The following is a 15,406-nucleotide window of genomic DNA, read 5'->3' as shown; positions in this document are numbered from 1 at the left end:
CATATATATGTATGGATTGGAGTTTGCAACTGAAAAGAAACTTTGTGTTCCCAACAAGCTAGTTGAAGAATGGCTTTCACACCCATTTATCTCTCTAAATTCAGTATGTGAAGAGACGTTCGTTCAACTAGCACCAATGGAACGGTTTGCAGTAGAAACTTTTACTCTGATTTCTCAGTCTGTTTCTTTGTCCCTGTTTGAAGTTCCTACAGTTTTCAGTGTAAAATCTAGTTGGAGCTAGTACCTCCACATATATATGTATGGACTGGAGTTTGCAACTGGAAAGAAAATGTGTTCCCAACAAGCTTGGTGAAGGAAGGCTTTCACACACACTTATCTCTCAGAACTTAGCAAGTGAACAGACGTTCATTCATATAGCACCATGGGAACGGGTTGCAGGAAAAACTTTTACTGTTTCTCAGTCCTTTTCTTATTCCCTGTTTGAAGTTGCTGCAGTTTTCACTGCAAAACAGTGTTGGAGCTTGTACCTCCCCATGTAACTTTATGGAGTGGAGTTGGCAACTGAAAAGATACTTTGTGTTCCCAACAAGCTTGGTGAAGTAAGGCTTTCACACTCAATTATCTCTCAGAACTTAGCAAGTGGACAGACGTTCGTTCACAAAGCACGAACGGAACGGGTTGCAGCAGAATCTTTTACTCTGCTTTTTCCGTCTGTTTCGTAGTGCCGGTTTGAAGTTCCTGCAGTTTTCACTGTAAAATTTTGATGGAGCTAGTAACTCCCCGTATATATGTATGGAGTGGAGTTGGCAACTGAAAAGAAACTTTGTGTTCCCAACAAGATAGGTGAAGGACGGCTTTCACACACACTTATTTCTCAGAACTGATCATGTGAAGAGACGTTCGTTCATCTAGCACCAAGGGAACTGTTTGCAGGAGAAACTTGTACATTGCTTCCTCAGTGTGTTTCCTAGTGCCGGTTGTAGTTCCTGCACTTTTCACTGTAATATAGAGTTGGGGCTAGTAACACCCCATATATATGTATGGAGTGGATTTTTCAACTGAATAGAAACTATGGGTTCCCAACAAGCTAGATGAAGGACGGTTTTCACACACATTTATCACTCAGAACTGAGCATTTGGATAGACGTTCGTTCATCTAGCACCAAGGAAACGGGTTGCAGGAAAAACTTGTACTCTGCTTTCTCAGTCTTTTTCCTAGTACCGGTGTGAAGTTCCTGCAGTTTTCACTGTAAAACCGAGTTGGAGCTAGTACCTACCCATATATCTGTATGGAGTAGGGTTTGCAAGTGAAAAGAATCTTTGTGTTCCCAACAAGCTAGATTTCGGACGGCTTTCACACTCACTTATCTCTCAAATCTTAGTACGTGGAGAGACCTTCGTTCATCTAGCACAAAGGGAACGGGTTGCCGGAGAAACTTATACTCTGCTTTCTCAGTCTGTTTCCTAGTGCTGGTTTGAAGTTCCTGCACTTTTCAATGTAAAACCTAGTTGGAGCTAGTACCTCCCCATATATATGTATGGAGTTGACTTTGCAACTGAAAAGAAACTTTGTGTTTCCAAAAAGTTAGGTGAAGGACGGCTTTCACACAGATTTATCTCTCTAAACTCAGTATGTGTAGAGACGTTCATTCATTTTGCACCAAGGTAACGGGTTGCAGGAGAAACTTTTACTCTGCTTTCTCAGTCTGTTTCCTAGTGCCGGGTTGATTTTCCTGCAGTTTTCACTGTAAACCTAACTAGGAGGTAGTACCTCCCCATATATATGTATGGAGTGGAGTTTGCAACTGAAAAGAAACTTTGTGTTCCCAACAAGCTAGATGAAGGACGGCTTTCACACAGATTTATCTCTCTAAACTGAGTATGTGTAGAGACGTTCATTCATCTTGCACCAAGGGAACGGGTTGCAGGAGAAACTTTTACTCTGCTTTCTCAGTCTTTTTCTTAGTCCCTGTTTGAAGTTGTTGCAGTTTTCACTGTAAAACCGTTTTGGAGCCTGTACCTCCCCATATAAGTTTAGCAGGGGTGTTGGCAACTGAAAAGTAACTTTGTGTTCCCAACAAGCTTGTTGAAGAAAGGCTTTCACACACAATTATTTCTCAGAACTTAGCAGGTGGACAGAAGTTCGTTCCTATAGCACCAAGGGAACGGGTTGCAGGAGAAACTTTTACTCTGCTTTCTCAGTCTGTTTCCTAGTGCCAGTTTGAATTTCCTGCAGTTTTCACTGTAAACCCAAGTAGGAGGTAGTACCACCCCATATATATGTATGGAGTGGAGTTTGCAAATGAAAAGTAACATTGTGTTCCCAACAAGCTAGTTGAAGTTCGGCTTTCACACACACTTATCACTCAGAACTGAGCATGTGAAGAGACTTTCGTTCATCTAGCACCAAGGGAACTGGTGGCAGGAGAAAATTTTTATCTGGTTTCTCTGTCTGTTTCCTAGTGCCGGTTTGAAGTTACTGCAGTTTTCACTGTAAAACAGTGTTGGAGCCAGTACTTCCCCATATAAATATATGCAGTGGAGTTTGCTACTGAAAAGGAACTTTGTGTTTCCAAAAAGTTAGGTGAAGGACGGCTTTCACACAGATTTATCTCTCTAAACTCAGTATGTGTAGAGACGTTCATTCATCTTGCACCAAGGGAACGGGTTGCAGGAGGAACTTTTACTCTGCTTTCTCAGTCTTTTTCTTAGTCCCTGTTTGAAGTTGTTGCAGTTTTCACTGTAAAACCGTTTTGGAGCCTGTACCTCCCCATATAAGTTTAGCAGGGGTGTTGGCAACTGAAAAGTAACTTTGTGTTCCCAACAAGCTTGTTGAAGAAAGGCTTTCACACACAATTATTTCTCAGAAATTAGCAAGTGGACAGAAGTTCGTTCCTATAGCACCAAGGGAACGGGTTGCAGGAGAAACTTTTACTCTGCTTTCTCAGTCTGTTTCCTAGTGCCAGTTTGAATTTCCTGCAGTTTTCTCTGTAAACCCAAGTAGGAGGTAGTACCACCCCATATATATGTATGGAGTGGAGTTTGCAAATGAAAAGTAACTTTGTGTTCCCAACAAGCTAGTTGAAGTTCGGCTTTCACACACACTTATCTCTCAGAACTGAGCATGTGAAGAGACTTTCGTTCATCTAGCACCAAGGGAACTGGTGGCAGGAGAAAATTTTTATCTGGTTTCTCTGTCTGTTTCCTAGTGCCGGTTTGAAGTTACTGCAGTTTTCACTGTAAAACAGTGTTGGAGCCAGTACTTCCCCATATAAATATATGCAGTGGAGTTTGCTACTGAAAAGGAACATTGTGTTCCCAAAAAGATAGGTGAAAGAAGGCTTTCACACAGATTTATCTCTCTAAACTCAGTATGTGTAGAGACGTTCATTCATCTTGCACCAAGGTAACGGGTGCATTAGAAACTTTTACTCTGCTTTCTCAGTCTGTTTCCTACTGCCAGTGTGAAGTTCCTGCAGTTTTCACTGTAAAATCGAGTTGGAGCTAGTACCCCCCTATATATATGTATGGACTGGAATTTGCAACTGGAAAGAAACTTTGTGTTCCCAACAAGCTTGGTGAAGTAAGGCTTTCACACACACTTATCTCTCAGAACTTAGCTAGTGAACAGACGTTCATTCATATAGCACCAAGGGAACGGGTTGAAGGAGAAACTTTTACTGTTTCTCAGTCTTTTTCTTATTCCCTGTTTGAAGTTGCTGTAGTTTTCACTGTAAAACAGATTTGGAGCTTGTACCTCCCCATATAACTTTATGGAGTGGAGTTGGCAACTGAAAAGATACTTTGTGTTCCCAACAAGCTTGGTGAAGAAAGGCTTTCACACACAATTATCTCTCAGAAATTAGCAAGTGGACAGACGTTCGTTCATATAGCACGGAAGGGAACGGTTTGCAGCAGAATCTTTTACTCTGCATTCTCAGTCTGTTTCGTAGTGCCAGTGTGAAGTTCCTGCATTTTTCACTGTAAAACCGTGTTGGAGCTTGTACCACCCCATATATATGTATGCAGTGGAGTTTGCATCTGAAAAGAAACTTTGTGTTCCCAACAATCTAGGTGAAGGACGGCTTTCACACACATTTATCTCTCAGAACTGAGCATGTGGAGAGGCTTCGTTCATCTAAAACCAAGGGAAAGGTTTGCAGAGAAACTTTTACTCTGCTTTCTCAGTCTGTTTCCTAATGCCGGTTTGTAGTTCCTGCACTTTTCCCTGTAATATTGAGTTGGGGCTAGTAACACCCCATATATATGTATGGAGTGGAGTTTTCAACTGAATAGAAACTATGGGTTCCCAACAAGCTAAATGAAGGACGGCTTTCACACACATATATCACTCAGAACTGAGCATTTGGAGAGACGTTCGTTCATCTAGCACCAAGGGAACGGGTTGCAGGAAAAACTTGTACTCTGCTTTCTCAGTCTTTTTCCTAGTACCGGTGTGAAGTTCCTGCAGTTTTCACTGTAAAAATGAGTTGGAGCTAGTACCTAACCATATATATGTATGGATTGGAGTTTGCAACTGAAAAGAAACTTTGTGTTCCCAACAAGCTAGTTGAAGAATGGCTTTCACACCCATTTATCTCTCTAAATTCAGTATGTGAAGAGACGTTCGTTCAACTAGCACCAATGTAACGGTTTGCAGTAGAAACTTTTACTCTTATTTCTCAGTCTGTTTCTTACTCCCTGTTTGAATTTCCTGCAGTTTTCACTGTAAAACCGAGTTGGAGCTTGTACCTCCCCATATATATGTATGGAGTGGAGTTTGCAAGTGAAAAGAAACATTGTGTTCCCTACAAGCTAGGTGAAGGACGGCTTTAACCCTCACATATCACTCAGAACTGAGCATGTGGAGAGACATTCGTTCAGCTAGCAAAAATGGAACGGTTTGCAGGAGAAACTTATTCTCTGCTTTCTCAGTCTGTTTCCAAGTACCGGTGTGAAGTTCCGGCAGTTTTCACTGTAAAAATTAGTTGGAGCTTGTACCTCCACATATATATGTATGGATTGGGATTTGCAACTGAAAAGAAACTTTGTGTTCCCAACCAGCTAGTTGAAGAATGTCTTTCACACCCAGTTATCTCTCTAAACTCAGTATGTGGAGAGACGTTCATTCAGCTAGCACAAAGGGAACGGGTTTCAGGGGAAACTTTTACTGTTTCTCAGTCTTTTTCTTATTCCCTGTTTGAAGTTGCTGCAGTTTTCACTGTAAAATAGATTTGGAGCTTGTACCTCCCCATATAACTTTATGGAGTGGAGTTGGCAACTGAAAAGATACTTTGTGTTCCCAACAAGCTTGGTGAAGAAAGGCTTTCTCACACAATTATCTCTCAGAACTTAGCAAGTGGACAGAAGTTCGTTCCTATAGCACCAAGGGAACGGGTTGCAGGAGAAACTTTTACTCTGCTTTCTCAGTCTGTTTCCTAGTGCCAGTTTGAATTTCCTGCAGTTTTCTCTGTAAACCCAAGTAGGAGGTAGTACCACCCCATATATATGTATGGAGTGGAGTTTGCAAATGAAAAGTAACTTTGTGTTCCCAACAAGCTAGTTGAAGATCGGCTTTCACACACACTTATCTCTCAGAACTGAGCATGTGAAGAGACTTTCGTTCATCTAGCACCAAGGGAACTGGTGGCAGGAGAAAATTTTTATCTGGTTTCTCTGTCTGTTTCCTAGTGCCGGTTTGAAGTTACTGCAGTTTTCACTGTAAAACAGTGTTGGAGCCAGTACTTCCCCATATAAATATATGCAGTGGAGTTTGCTACTGAAAAGGAACTTTGTGTTCCCAAAAAGATAGGTGAAAGAAGGCTTTCACACAGATTTATCTCTCTAAACTCAGTATGTGTAGAGACGTTCATTCATCTTGCACCAAGGTAACGGGTGCATTAGAAACTTTTACTCTGCTTTCTCAGTCTGTTTCCTACTGCCAGTGTGAAGTTCCTGCAGTTTTCACTCTAAAACCGAGTTGGAGCTAGTACCCCCCTATATATATGTATGGACTGGAATTTGCAACTGGAAAGAACTTTGTGTTCCCAACAAGCTTGGTGAAGTAAGGCTTTCACACACACTTATCTCTCAGAACTTAGCTAGTGAACAGACGTTCATTCATATAGCACCAAGGGAACGGGTTGAAGGAGAAACTTTTACTGTTTCTCAGTCTTTTTCTTATTCCCTGTTTGAAGTTGCTGCAGTTTTCACTGTAAAACAGATTTGGAGCTTGTACCTCCCCATATAACTTTATGGAGTGGAGTTGGCAACTGAAAAGATACTATGTGTTCCCAACAAGCTTGGTGAAGAAAGGCTTTCACACACAATTATCTTTCAGAACTTAGCAAGTGGACAGACGTTCGTTCATATAGCACAAAGGGAACGGTTTGCAGCAGAATCTTTTACTCTGCATTCTCAGTCTGTTTCGTAGTGCCAGTGTGAAGTTCCTGCATTTTTCACTGTAAAACCGTGTTGGAGCTTGTACCACCCCATATATATGTATGCAGTGGAGTTTGAATCTGAAAAGAAACTTTGTGTTCCCAACAATCTAGGTGAAGGACGGCTTTCACACACATTTATCTCTCAGAACTGAGCATGTGGAGAGGATTCGTTCATCTAAAACCAAGGGAACGGTTTGCAGAGAAACTTTTACTCTGCTTTCTCAGTCTGTTTCCTAATGCCGGTTTGTAGTTCCTGCAATTTTCCCTGTAATATTGAGTTGGGGCTAGTAACACCCCATATATATGTATGGAGTGGAGTTGGCAACTGAAAAGAAACTTTCTGTTCCCAACAATCTAGGTGAAGGACGGCTTTCACACACATTTATCTCTCAGAACTGAGCATGTGGAGAGATGTTCATTCATCTAGCACCAAGGGAACGTTTTGAAGGAGAAACTTTAACCGTGCTTTCTCAGTCTGTTTCCTGGTGGTGGTGTGAATTTCCTGCAGTTTTCACTGTAAAAATGATTTGGAGCTAGTACCTCCCCATATATATCTATGGAGTGGAATTTGCAACTGAAAAGAAACTTTGTGTTCCCAACAAGATAGGTGAATGACGGCTTTAACACACACATATCTCTGAACTGATTATGTGGAGAGACATTCGTTCAGCTAGCAAAAATTGAATTGTTTCCAGGAGAAACTTTTACTCTGCTTTCTCAGTCTGTTTCCTAGTGCCGGTTTGTCGTTCCTGCACTTTTCACTGTAATATTGATTTGGGGCTAGTAACACCCCATATATATGTATGGAGTGGATTTTTCAACTGAATAGAAACTAAGGGGTTCCCAACAAGCTAGATGAAGGACGGTTTTCACACCCATTTATCACTCAGAACTGAGCATTTGGATAGACGTTCGTTCATCTAGCACCAAGGAAACGGGTAGCAGGAGAAACTTTTACTATGCTTTCTCAGTCTGTTTCTTAGTGCTGTTTGAAGTTCCTGCAGTTTTCAATGTAAAACCGTGTTGGAGCTAGTACCTCCCCATATATATGTATGGAGTGGAGTTTGCAACTGAAGCGAAACTTTGTGTTTCCAACAAGCTAGGTGAAGGACAGCTTTCACAAAAACATATCTCTCAAAACTGAGCATGTGGAGAGACGTTCGTTCATTTAGCACCAAGGGAACTTGTGGCAGGGAAACTTTTAATCTGGTTTCTCAGTCTGTTTCCTAGTGGCGGTTTGAAGTTCCTGCAGGTTTCACTGTAAAACTGAGTTGGAGCTTGTAACTCCCCGTATATATGTATGGAGTGGAGTTTGCAGCTGAAAAGAAACTTTGTGTTCTCAACAATATAGATGAGGGACGGCTTTGACACACACTTACCTCTCAAACATCAGTACGTGGAGAGACGTTCGTTCATCTATCACCAGAGGAACGGGTTGCAGGAGAAACTTTTACTATGCTTTCTCAGTCTGTTTCCTAGTGCTGGGTTGATTTTCCTGCAGTTTTCACTGTAAACCCAACTAGGAGGTAGTTTCTCCCCATATATATGTATGGGGTGGAGTTTGCAACTGAAAAGAAACTTTGTGTTCCCAACAAGCTAGATGAAGGACGGCTTTCACACAGATTTATCTCTCTAAACTGAGTATGTGTAGAGAAGTTCATTCATCTTGCACCAAGGGAACGGGTTGCAGGAGAAACTTTTACTCTGCTTTCTCAGTCTTTTTCTTAGTCCCTGTTTGAAGTTGTTGCAGTTTTCACTGTAAAACCGTTTTGGAGCCTGTACCTCCCCATATAAGTTTAGCAGGGGTGTTGGCAACTGAAAAGTAACTTTGTGTTCCCAACAAGCTTGTTGAAGAAAGGCTTTCACACACAATTATTTCTCAGAACTTAGCAAGTGGACAGAAGTTCGTTCCTATAGCACCAAGGGAACGGGTTGCAGGAGAAACTTTTACTCTGCTTTCTCAGTCTGTTTCCTAGTGCCAGTTTGAATTTCCTGCAGTTTTCACTGTAAACCCAAGTAGGAGGTAGTACCACCCCATATATATGTATGGAGTGGAGTTTGCAAATGAAAAGTAACTTTGTGTTCCCAACAAGCTAGTTGAAGTTCGGCTTTCACACACACTTATCTCTCAGAACTGAGCATGTGAAGAGACTTTCGTTCATCTAGCACCAAGGGAACTGGTGGCAGGAGAAAATTTTTATCTGGTTTCTCTGTCTGTTTCCTAGTGCCGGTTTGAAGTTACTGCAGTTTTCACTGTAAAACAGTGTTGGAGCCAGTACTTCCCCATATAAATATATGCAGTGGAGTTTGCTACTGAAAAGGAACTTTGTGTTCCCAAAAAGATAGGTGAAAGAAGGCTTTCACACAGATTTATCTCTCTAAACTCAGTATGTGTAGAGACGTTCATTCATCTTGCACCAAGGTAACGGGTGCATTAGAAACTTTTACTCTGCTTTCTCAGTCTGTTTCCTACTGCCAGTGTGAAGTTCCTGCAGTTTTCACTGTAAAACTGAGTTGGAGCTAGTACCCCCCTATATATATGTATGGACTGGAATTTGCAACTGGAAAGAAACTTTGTGTTCCCAACAAGCTTGGTGAAGTAAGGCTTTCACACACACTTATCTCTCAGAACTTAGCTAGTGAACAGACGTTCATTCATATAGCACCAAGGGAACGGGTTGAAGGAGAAACATTTACTGTTTCTCAGTCTTTTTCTTATTCCCTGTTTGAAGTTGCTGTAGTTTTCACTGTAAAACAGATTTGGAGCTTGTACCTCCCCATATAACTTTATTGAGTGGAGTTGGCAACTGAAAAGATACTTTGTGTTCCCAACAAGCTTGGTGAAGGAAGGCTTTCACACACAATTATCTCTCAGAAATTAGCAAGTGGACAGACGTTCGTTCATATAGCACGGAAGGGAACGGTTTGCAGCAGAATCTTTTACTCTGCATTCTCAGTCTGTTTCGTAGTGCCAGTGTGAAGTTCCTGCATTTTTCACTGTAAAACCGTGTTGGAGCTTGTACCACCCCATATATATGTAAGCAGTGGAGTTTGCATCTGAAAAGAAACTTTGTGTTCCCAACAATCTAGGTGAAGGACGGCTTTCACACACATTTATCTCTCAGAATTGAGCATGTGGAGAGGCTTCGTTCATCTAAAACCAAGGGAAAGGTTTGCAGAGAAACTTTTACTCTGCTTTCTCAGTCTGTTTCCTAATGCCGGTTTGTAGTTCCTGCACTTTTCCCTGTAATATTGAGTTGGGGCTAGTAACACCCCATATATATGTATGGAGTGGAGTTTTCAACTGAATAGAAACTATGGGTTCCCAACAAGCTAGATGAAGGACGGCTTTCACACACATTTATCACTCAGAACTGAGCATTTGGAGAGACGTTCGTTCATCTAGCACCAAGGGAACGGGTTGCAGGAAAAACTTGTACTCTGCTTTCTCAGTCTTTTTCCTAGTACCGGTGTGAAGTTCCTGCAGTTTTCACTGTAAAAATGAGTTGGAGCCAGTACCTAACCATATATATGTATGGATTGGAGTTTGCAACTGAAAAGAAACTTTGTGTTCCCAACAAGCTAGTTGAAGAATGGCTTTCACACCCATTTATCTCTCTAAATTCAGTATGTGAAGAGACGTTCGTTCAACTAGCACCAATGGAACGGTTTGCAGGAGAAACTTTTACTCTTATTTCTCAGTCTGTTACTTACTCCCTGTTTGAATTTCCTGCAGTTTTCACTGTAAAACCGAGTTGGAGCTTGTACCTCCCCATATATATGTATGGAGTGGAGTTTGCAAGTGAAAAGAAACATTGTGTTCCCTACAAGCTAGGTGAAGGACGGCTTTAACCCTCACATATCACTCAGAACTGAGCATGTGGAGAGACATTCGTTCAGCTAGCAAAAATGGATTGGTTTGCAGGAGAAACTTATTCTCTGCTTTCTCAGTCTGTTTCCTAGTACCGGTGTGAAGTTCCGGCAGTTTTCACTGTAAAAATTAGTTGGAGCTTGTACCTCCACATATATATGTATGGATTGGGATTTGCAACTGAAAAGAAACTTTGTGTTCCCAACCAGCTAGTTGAAGAATGTCTTTCACACCCATTTATCTCTCTAAACTCAGTATGTGGAGAGACGTTCATTCAGCTAGCACAAAGGGAACGGGTTTCAGGAGAATCTTTTACTGTTTCTCAGTCTTTTTCTTATTCCCTCTTTGAAGTTGCTGCAGTTTTCACTGTAAAATAGATTTGGAGCTTGTACCTCCCCATATAACTTTATGGAGTGGAGTTGGCAACTGAAAAGATACTTTGTGTTCCCAACAAGCTTGGTGAAGAAAGGCTTTCACACACAATTATCTCTCAGAACTTAGCAAGTGGACAGAAGTTCGTTCCTATAGCACCAAGGGAACGGGTTGCAGGAGAAACTTTTACTCTGCTTTCTCAGTCTGTTTCCTAGTGCCAGTTTGAATTTCCTGCAGTTTTCTCTGTAAACCCTAGTAGGAGGTAGTACCACCCCATATATATGTAAGGAGTGGAGTTTGCAAATGAAAAGTAACTTTGTGTTCCCAACAAGCTAGTTGAAGATCGGCTTTCACACACACTTATCTCTCAGAACTGAGCATGTGAAGAGACTTTCGTTCATCTAGCACCAAGGGAACTGGTGGCAGGAGAAAATTTTTATCTGGTTTCTCTGTCTGTTTCCTAGTCCCGGTTTGAAGTTACTGCAGTTTTCACTGTAAAACAGTGTTGGAGCCAGTACTTCCCCATATAAATATATGCAGTGGAGTTTGCTACTGAAAAGGAACTTTGTGTTCCCAAAAAGATAGGTGAAAGAAGGCTTTCACACAGATTTATCTCTCTAAACTCAGTATGTGTAGAGACGTTCATTCATCTTGCACCAAGGTAACGGGTGCATTAGAAACTTTTACTCTGCTTTCTTAGTCTGTTTCCTACTGCCAGTGTGAAGTTCCTGCAGTTTTCACTCTAAAACCGAGTTGGAGCTAGTACCCCCCTATATATATGTATGGACTGGAATTTGCAACTGGAAAGAACTTTGTGTTCCCAACAAGCTTGGTGAAGTAAGGCTTTCACACACACTTATCTCTCAGAACTTAGCTAGTGAACAGACGTTCATTCATATAGCACCAAGGGAACGGGTTGAAGGAGAAACTTTTACTGTTTCTCAGTCTTTTTCTTATTCCCTGTTTGAAGTTGCTGCAGTTTTCACTGTAAAACAGATTTGGAGCTTGTACCTCCCCATATAACTTTATGGAGTGGAGTTGGCAACTGAAAAGATACTTTGTGTTCCCAACAAGCTTGGTGAAGAAAGGCTTTCACACACAATTATCTTTCAGAACTTAGCAAGTGGACAGACGTTCGTTCATATAGCACGAAGGGAACGGTTTGCAGCAGAATCTTTTACTCTGCATTCTCAGTCTGTTTCGTAGTGCCAGTGTGAAGTTCCTGCATTTTTCACTGTAAAACCGTGTTGGAGCTTGTACCACCCCATATATATGTATGCAGTGGAGTTTGCATCTGAAAAGAAACTTTGTGTTCCCAACAATCTAGGTGAAGGACGGCTTTCACACACATTTATCTCTCAGAACTGAGCATGTGGAGAGGATTCGTTCATCTAAAACCAAGGGAACGGTTTGCAGAGAAACTTTTACTCTGCTTTCACAGTCTGTTTCCTAATGCCGGTTTGTAGTTCCTGCAATTTTCCCTGTAATATTGAGTTGGGGCTAGTAACACCCCATATATATGTATGGAGTGGAGTTGGCAACTGAAAAGAAACTTTCTGTTCCCAACAATCTAGGTGAAGGACGGCTTTCACACACATTTATCTCTCAGAACTGAGCATGTGGAGAGATGTTCATTCATCTAGCACCAAGGGAACGTTTTGAAGGAGAAACTTTAACACTGCTTTCTCAGTCTGTTTCCTGGTGCTGGTGTGAATTTCCTGCAGTTTTCACTGTAAAAATGATTTGGAGCTAGTACCTCCCCATATATATCTATGGAGTGGAATTTGCAACTGAAAAGAAACTTTGTGTTCCCAACAAGATAGGTGAATGACGGCTTTAACACACACATATCTCTGAACTGATTATGTGGAGAGACATTCGTTCAGCTAGCAAAAATTGAATTGTTTCCAGGAGAAACTTTTACTCTGCTTTCTCAGTCTGTTTCCTAGTGCCGGTTTGATGTTCCTGCAGTTTTCACTGTAAAACCGTGTTGGAGCTAGTAACTCCCCGTATATATGTATGGAGTGGAGTTGGCAACTGAAAAGAAACTTTGTGTTCCCAACAAGATAGGTGAAGGACGGCTTTCACACACACTTATTTCACAGAACTGATCATGTGAAGAGACGTTCGTTCATCTAGCACCAAGGGAACTGTTTGCAGGAGAAACTTGTACTCTGCTTTCTCAGTGTGTTTCCTAGTGCCGGTTTGTCGTTCCTGCACTTTTCACTGTAATATTGAGTTGGGGCTAGTAACACCCCATATATATGTATGGAGTGGATTTTTCAACTGAATAGAAACTAAGGGGTTCCCAACAAGCTAGATGAAGGACGGTTTTCACACACATTTATCACTCAGAACTGAGCATTTGGATAGACGTTCGTTCATCTAGCACCAAGGAAACGGGTTGCAGGAAAAACTTGTACTCTGCTTTCTCAGTCTTTTTCCTAGTACCGGTGTGAAGATCCTGCAGTTTTCACTGTAAACCGAGTTGGAGCTAGTACCTACACATATATCTGTATGGAGTAGGGTTTGCAACTGAAAAGAATCTTTGTGTTCCCAACAAGCTAGATGAAGAACAGCTTTCACACACAATTATTTCTCAGAACTGATCATGTGAAGAGACTTTCGTTCATCTAGCACCAATGGAACGGTTTGCAGGAGAAACTTTTACTCTGGATTCTCAGTCTTTTTCCTAGTGCTGGTTTATAGTTCCTGCAGTTTTCACTGTAAAATTGATTTGGAGCAAGTAACTCCCCATATAAATGTATGGTTTGAAGTTTGCAGCCGAAAAGAAACTTTGTGTTCCCAACAATCTAGATGACGGACGGCTTTCACACACACTTATCTCTCAAAACTCAGTACGTGTAGAGACGTTCGTTCATCTAGCACCAAGGGAACGGGTAGCAGGAGAAACTTTTACTATGCTTTCTCAGTCTGTTTCTTAGTGCTGTTTGAAGTTCCTGCAGTTTTCACTGTAAAACCGTGTTGGAGCTAGTACTTCCCCATATATATGTATGGAGTGGAGTTTGCAACTGAAACGAAACTTTGTGTTTCCAACAAGCTAGGTGAAGGACAGCTTTCACAAAAACATATCTCTCTAAACTGAGCATGAGGAGAGACGTTCGTTCATCTAGCACCAAGGGAACGGGTGGCAGGGTAACTTTTAATCTTGTTTCTCAGTCTGTTTCCTAGTGGCGGTTTGAAGTTCCTGCAGGTTTCACTGTAAAACTGAGTTGGAGCTTGTAACTCCCCATATATATGTATGGAGTGGAGTTTGCAGCTGAAAAGAAACTTTGTGTTCCCAACAATATAGATGACGGACGGCTTTGACACACACTTATCACTCAAACCTCAGTACGTGGAGAGACGTTCTTTCATCTATCACCAGAGGAACGGGTTGCAGGAGAAACTTTTACTATGCTTTCTCAGTCTGTTTCTTAGTGCCGTTTGATATTCCTGCTGTTTTCACTGTAAAACAGTGTTGGAAATAGAACCTCCCCATATATCTGTATGGATTGGAGTTTGCAACTGAAAAGAAACTTTGTGTTCCCAACAAGCTGGGTGAAGGTCGGCTTACACACACAATTATCTCTCAGAACTGAGCATGTGGAGAGACTTTTGTTCATCTAGCACAAAGGGAACTGTTTGCAAGAGAAACTTTTACTCTGCTTTCTCATTCTGTTTCCTAGTGCCGGTTTGAAGTTCCTGCAGTTTTCACTGTAAAACCGATTTGGTGCTAGTACCTCCCCATATATATGTATGGAGTGGGGTTTGCAACTGAAAAGAAACTTTACGTTCCCAACAAGCTAGATGAAAGACGGCTTTCACACACATTTATCACTCTAATCTCAGTATGTGGAGAGACGATCGTTCATCTAGCACCAAGGGAACGGTTTGCAAGAGAAACTTTTACTCTGCTTTGTCAGTTTTTTCTTAGTCCCTGTTTGAAGTTCCTGAAGGTTTCACTGTAAAAGCGAGTTGGAGCAAGTACCTCCCCATATATATGTATGCAGTGGGCTTTGCAACTGAAAAGAAACTTTGTGTTCCCAACAAGCTAGGTGAAGGACTGCTTTAACACACATATATAACTCAGAACTGAGCATGTGGAGATACATTCGTTCAGCTAGCAAAAATGGAACGGTTTGCAGGAGATACTTCTTCTCTGCTTTCTCAGTCTTTTTCCATGCTCCGGATTGTAGATCCTGTATTTTTCACTTTAAAGTCGAGATGGAGCTTGTAACTCCCCATATATATGTATGGAGTGAGTTTTTCAACTGAATAGAAACTATGTTTTCCCAACAAGATAGATGAAGGACGGCTTTCACACACATTTATCACTCTGAACTGAGCATTTGGAGAGGCTTTCGTTCATCTAGCACCAAGGGAACGGGTTGCAGGAAAAACTTGTACTCTGCTTTCTCATTCTGTTTCCTAGTGCCGGTTTGAAGTTCTGGCAGTTTTCATTGTAAAAATGAGTTGGAGCTTGTACCTCCACATATATATGTATGGGTTGGGGTTTGCAACTGAAAAGAAACTTCGTGTTCCCAACAAGCTAGTTGAAGGATGGCTTTCAAACCCATTTATCTCTCTAAACTCAGTATGTGGAGAGACGTTCGTTCATCTAGCACCAAGGGAACGGGTTGCAGGAGAATCTTTTACTCTGCTTTCTCAGTATTTTTCCTAGTGCCGGTTTGATGTTCCTGCAGTTTTCACTCTACAACAGAATTTTAGCTAGTACCTCCCCATACATCCCTATGGA

The sequence above is a fragment of the Camelus ferus genome, chromosome 23 (genome assembly GCF_009834535.1).
Source record: "Camelus ferus isolate YT-003-E chromosome 23, BCGSAC_Cfer_1.0, whole genome shotgun sequence".
NCBI classification, from domain to species: domain Eukaryota; kingdom Metazoa; phylum Chordata; class Mammalia; order Artiodactyla; family Camelidae; genus Camelus; species Camelus ferus.
This window is presented reverse-complemented; position numbering follows the sequence as displayed.